We start from the raw sequence: 6,786 nt of genomic DNA, 5'->3' as shown, positions 1-6,786 counted from the left end.
ACTTAACCCTGAATTGTATCCCACATTTTTAAAATAAAAAATTAAAATAAAAAAAGAACTGCCATGATAAATGTAGAAATCTAATGTGGTGGTGTCTGTCTTCACTCACTAGTAATAGTAAAAACATTGTGCTGGATTTGATTAGCCCAGATTGGAAGTTTAGAGAGTGTCTTGTCTTAGATCTGGAATTATTATAGTAAACGAGTGGAAAAAAAATGACTGATAAAGCCAATAGATGTTTTTATAATTTAAAAATGTCTTTTACATGTAGTGGAGCCTTCTTATCAAAGCCCAAAGTTGATTAGTTCATTGAAAAAAGGCCAGATATAGTAAATGTAATAGTAAATGCCCCAACCATTTGATTTTGTCCCCCACACACATTCACAAGTATGCATGTGCATACCTGTTCATTGAGCAGTATTTTGTCCTATCAAGATTTTTCTGTCAAATGCATCTATTAATTAGAGTTCAGAATAAGTCATTATTCATAGCCTATGGTTTCTAATTTTGTTTTTAAAAAGTAGAGTGACATAAGTGGACCTTGAACAATTATTGTAATACTGTAAGAAAAGGATTGGCAGTAGTGAGAAACTGTCAGGGGAGGGGGACACACCTCATCTACAAGGGTACCTGCAGAATGAGCATTTGTATACCTAACTCTGAATTGTATGCCACATACTTAAAATAAAAAATTTAAAATAAAAAAATAAAACATAAAAAGTAGAGTGAACTCTTAAATACATTTTTGAGTAATGTAAGTTCAGGCTTTTTCTAAATTTTAATTTTTTTCCCTAAAAGTTAATGTTGTTTTACCTATGTTTAACTCAGTAGACATTATTATTATTAATTTTCAACATCTACTTATTTTTATTCTATCTTTTCAAAACACTTATATTTTAATTTTTTCCTCTTACATCACTTATAAATTTAAATTGCTTGATTAGTATAAAGTAGAATAAGTGTGGGAACAAATACAGTAAATTCTTTATTATCATCAGTTTTCCTGTTAGGAGTGGAAGTGCTTATCAGTTCCGAGAATCTAAGGGTTCTTGGACATTTCAGAGTGACTGGGAATGATGTACATGCTTACAGAGAATCAGTGACAAAAAAAGTCGAATGATCTCTAACGTTTTAGATAATGTCATTTGTGGATGGATGATCATGATGTAGTTTTCAAATCCTTTGCAAAATCCAGGGTATTTCGTTTCACAGATTTTTCTGAGACCTTTTTTGTGTGTGCATGTGCACGCAGGCACATGCGCGTGTTCTCACACACACACACACACACACACACACACAAACATACATACACACACCCACCTTTCTATATCACCTTGTAGTCCTGGCAGAACACTCTCTTAGGTTGAATCAATTTTGGCTTAAACCAGGTTTTAGCTGCTCTTTGGAACTGGAAATATTTTTATTTAAAATGTGAGTCAAAAATAAATGGTATTGGAGACCACGGTCACCTAGTGTAAGTTTAGGAGAGTAATATAGAATGTAGTTGGGTATGAAAGCCCAGTCTGTGCAGCACATTAAAAGGAAAGATACATGGCAGGGGAGCATCATTATTAGTGCAATATTAGTGTACACAGATTCACTACCAGCCTTTTGAAGCCTATTCTATTTTCTATGGTTGTATTCTACATGTAGTGACTAGCTCTCTATATAATATTTGCCTGTGATAGAAAAGATAAAGACAAATGATAGAGTTTTTAGATGATTTTTATGCAATCTGAAGTTAAAAACAGATTCTTAATAATACATGACACAATAGAAAGCGTTTTCAATGAATGCTTTCAAAATAAGGATTTCTGACTGTCTTATGTCTCACTTACTCACTTAGCACTATAAGAGTTTGAAACCTGTGTGGGTGGCAGCTCTCAGGGAATATGAATATACATGATCATGTGGAAGGAGACATATTAAAGGTAGCTAAAATCTTGAGTCTTTTTTTTTCCTCCTATTTTCGACTTGACCCTTGAATGAAACCATAGCAACAATTTTAGGGATATCAAATAGAAAATAGACAATAATTAGAATGTGCTAGATATTTCTAAACTTTATTAGGTCCAAGACAGTGTACAAACCATTGTGTGTGTGTGTCTGTGTGTGTGTGTGTGTGTGAGAAAGAGAGAGAGAGAGCGTGAGCGAAAAACGCATGCACGCATGTGTGTGCTGTGTTGTAATAACTAACACTGAGTGTAAAAGAGAACCCAGCAATGGTCATATAGGAAATGAATTATGTGGATTGCTTCCTTGAAGTATTAAATAGTTTCCATCCTAATTTTTTTTATATTTAATGCTTTGCAATTAGACCATTCGTTCACTCAGTAAGTAAATTTGTGAGCACCTTCTATCTGTGATATTGCAGTATCCCAAGTCATTTAAAATCTGATTAAACAGCTGAGGGAAAGAGGTAATGGTGGCAGAGTGTGAGCATAGTCTAAGCAAAAATTATAAAAGGGAAGAAGTGAATTGGCACTAAATAGTTAATATTTCTTCTTGGCTTAATGCAGCCTAGCATTACAGAGAGAGAGGAATGATGGTGAAAAAGTAATCCTTTTATCAGTGTGCTTTGGAGTTTAAGTATTTGCTTTTCCATTAGGAATTGAAGAAAGCTAAATTTATATTTTACAGCTTATAACTTTTAGAAAGCAAAATTCTCCTTGAGCACAAGCAACTATACCATTTATTATTTTTTTTCTAGGACTAGAGTTTCTAGAACTTAGAGTTGGTTGATATGTGCCTGACCTCTTGTTGGAGTACGTGTCATATTACTATATACAGTTTAAAAGTAACAGAAACTAGCTATGAATCATCTTACACAACCGGAGGAAAAACAATCAGTCATGACAGCAATAATTAGAATTCATCAAATCATATTCATATTCTGTCCTGTAACTTCTTTATTCTGATAGTCTCCAAAGCACATGAAGACATAATTAGAGACGAATGGTTCCAGCCAACTGACATTTAGTTACTTATAAGCCATTGAATAGCTAGAGGCTGAACTGTGTTATCCTCTGCAAGTACTTGTAATCAAGATGTTATAATGTAACCATTAGGCATGTTTCTTTAAAGGTGCACAGGGGTTCATGGGAATTTTCTGTATCAATCTACCTTGTTTCTACTAGTTTTAAGCAAGAAAAAACACAGGGAAACAGTGCAAATAGACTCTTTATCGTACTCTGGGAATTTTGAAGGATTTAATCTTTACCACTTGCCAGATACAAGATTTGAAGCTGATTTTTATTTTTCCCTGGTATATTTATTTAGAATCAGCCTGAAAGCAACTTATGACTTTGATTTTGTGAGTGAGAAGTTCCCATGACAGTGCATTAAGTGAAGTGTGAAGATCTTGGGTTCTGAAGTTGGGTGGGTGTCCTGCTGCTGAGCTGAATTTGGTTGATATTGCAGAGTCAATTCAAGCCAGCATATTGACACTGCACAATGTTAGACTAAAAATGACAGCAAAAATCAGAGCACCCACATAAAAAAATTCAAGGAGAGCAATAATGAAGTTAAATTTGATGATCAAGATAATAATCACAGAAAATTTTAGAAGGGCAGCACAAAGTCACATGATGAGGAAGGAGATGGGTAAGATGAGAAAATGGCTGAATTCTTGAACAGGAAACTGAATAAAGAGAAGGAAGAACTTCAAAATGGCAGTCTACTTGAACTCTTACACATAAATGCATGTTTGTGGGAAAAGTCTGATGCTTGTGAATACATTTGTCAGTGAACCAAGAATGCCCTGTGGGATACAGAATTTCCTCACCCATCAGCAATTGAGGATAGCAAAGTACATGTTTAAAATGGAGATTAAGTTCAATAGCTTTTGGTCTGTATGAATGGAAACATACATCATTTTTGCAAAGCTTCAGTGGTATTCTTTAAACTGACAGCAGGTCTGACCACATTTCCTTCAGTTTCACATAAGGAATGAACTTGTGAACTTCTTAGGCCCTGTCTGGCATCAGACACTTCAAGAGTGTTGGCTCCTTTCAAGCCTTCAGCTTGGAGGACTTCTCATTAATTTTGTTTTTATTATGAAATTTTGGATTATTTTATCCAGTAGCTCCTTTTTGGTGAGAGAAATGGAAAAAGTTACCATTAATAAAGTTGGCCTTTTTTGGGTGAAATAGTGCCAATCTTTAGGTCACCCAAACACTGATTGGGGTCGGGGGGACTGGAGAAAGAGCTGGAGTAAATACTGTGAGTCATACATGAATTACAGGACTAAGAAGATAAATGGTTTGCAAGCCTGACTGTGAATAGCCCCAAAGAGAAATTAAAATTTCACTTATTGTCAAAAGAGGGACTGTGTCTCCTGAATGCATGAGAATGTGTTTTTTTTTACTCTCATTGTGACAGTCTTACAAGTTACCACTCATCATGAACATACTCATTTCTGGGAAATGGTGTTTGGAATACTTGGAAGAAAATTATGTTTACTTCTCTATGGAACAAACTCTTGGCTATCTATGCAGACTATGAATGGCTTTCTGTTCCTTTTGTTTTACACCTACAGTCTATAGAATAATTTAATAGGTAGATATATGGTCATTTCAAAAAATTACCAAACATATTTCGGATCACTATTTGCTGTGTGTGGAAGTTTCTTCTTGCATTGTGTACAATTTCAAAATATACATTTTCATGACCTTTTGTAATTTTCAGCATTTTTGGATATGTACTTTTATTATATGTATGCGATTTATCCATACAGATAATCATGTATTAAGAAGCTGTAAAAAATAAATAAGTAAAAGAGAAAGACCATATGAATACCTACTATACACTGAGGCCTCTACATGGACTAAGTTAATATCCACAAAAATCTGAAGAGGTAGACATTGTTATTTTATTAATGACTGTGTGTCATATGTTCAACATATGAGGCTTTGAATGAGGATTTTAATAAAGTCCATTAGTTCCCCAAAGTCTATGAAAAAGATGAAAATAAATACTTTCTAATCATACCCTTCAAAAGTAAACACTGGTGGTATTCTATTATATATTCTATCAGAATTTTTTTTAAGCTAAAATATATGTCTTACCCTTATTCCCCTGCACTCATGGTTAAGATCTCTTTAAACAAGAATTCCATTCAGCTGGCTCCACTGAAGAGACCTCAGTTAAAAAATGACTTGCCTAAGTGTGGGTGGTACTATAGGGGCCAACAAAGGAGGTGAGGGTACTTGGAAACTAACAGTGGGGGTCTGTTACCTCCCTAGTCTAGAGGATTTGGAAAAAAAATGTCTCATTGGAGCCCAGTGAAAGCCAGTCTCCTGGAGGAGGAGCTCATACCAGGAACTGTTATTTAGAAGGGACGCCACCACTATCACAACCACAGGGCAAGACTGGAAAAAGAAATAATCTGAACTCCAGCTTTTTTTCTGTCTTTCTGTTCCAGTCTTCTCTCAATCTTACTGGCAGAACCCAGGTGGGAGCCAGCTTTGAGGAAGGTCCATGGGGTTAAACTCTCAGGGCATGGAGTAGGGCAAAAAAGGGTAGAGTTGGGGGAGTACAAATGAGAAAAAGCCAGTGCAAGGTCTTACTATGCATAACCACTTTCTGTTTTATTAAAATTAACATTTAAAAATGTCTTAATAGCAGTTTTCCACATGGATATATTATAATTTTTTTACAATGGACTATTTAGATCATTTGAATATTTTCTATTATTATTAATAATGCTATTACAATACTCTGTAGATACACTTTTGTATATATTTTTTATTTTATTCTTTGAATAAATTTCTGGTTGAGGAATTGGAGTTTGAAGTTCTGTGTATCTGAGATATAATATAATGTGACTATTAAGTGCACAGACTGTTGAAGACAGATTTTCTATGCTCAGATCCTGGTTCTGCCATTTATTAGCTGTGTGACCTTGGACAGGCTAATTAATTTTTCTGACACTCAGTTTATCTTTAAAATGAGGCTAATAATGATTTCTATCTCACAGAGATATTTTTAGGACAAGTTAGTACGTGAAAAATATGATACTTATATGACTTATAATCAGTACCATATAAATAGTAGCCATTATTATTTGTAAGACTTTTCATGTATTTTGACAAACTGTTCTTCTAAAAAGTTTGTACTACTTTATATTAAGTAGTGTTTATGGGACCCATTTCCCTATACTTCCTTCATTTCTCTAAATCTTTGCCAATTTAAAAGACCAGAGATAGTATCACATTACAATTTTAATTTTCAGTCGAAATTTAATTTGGAGTTGAATTTACTTTTTTTGGTTTAGAAAGGACTTCACAATCTTGTAATGCTTTGGAATCATTAAGAACATGAAACATCGTGGTACTACGGTTGTACATGAACGACGGCTAATACAGAGTTCTGGTTTTAGAATATTGGCTGCAGTCTCTAATAGCTTGTGACTATGTAAATAAGACACACTAATGAATATTCACGAAATATTTTGTCCAGCTAAATGAATGCATCACCAAAGGGGTTAAATGAATGCAAAGATTTTTCCATAATGAAATGCTGGATATATAACAGATGTATATATAATTCTAGTGTGGGATGGCTCACTACTGTCTCCAAACAGCCACCACACGGCTCATGGAATCATCCTTGCACCTGCTCATGTGGTGTGCATCTGTGCTTTGTTGGTGGTGCCACTGGCATCAATGCAGGAGATGGAGCTAAACGTGATTGCTTTATATAAGCAGCTGTTAGTGCATGGTAAGATACTGCTGGTGATAATTTTATTTACAGCTTCCTCTTTAGTGACCTCATATTTCCCCTCTC

This window comes from Carlito syrichta, unplaced genomic scaffold, assembly GCF_000164805.1.
Source record: "Carlito syrichta isolate Samal-C Ts95f unplaced genomic scaffold, Tarsius_syrichta-2.0.1 Scaffold145301, whole genome shotgun sequence".
Classification (NCBI taxonomy): domain Eukaryota; kingdom Metazoa; phylum Chordata; class Mammalia; order Primates; family Tarsiidae; genus Carlito; species Carlito syrichta.
Note: the sequence above shows the minus strand (reverse complement) of the source record.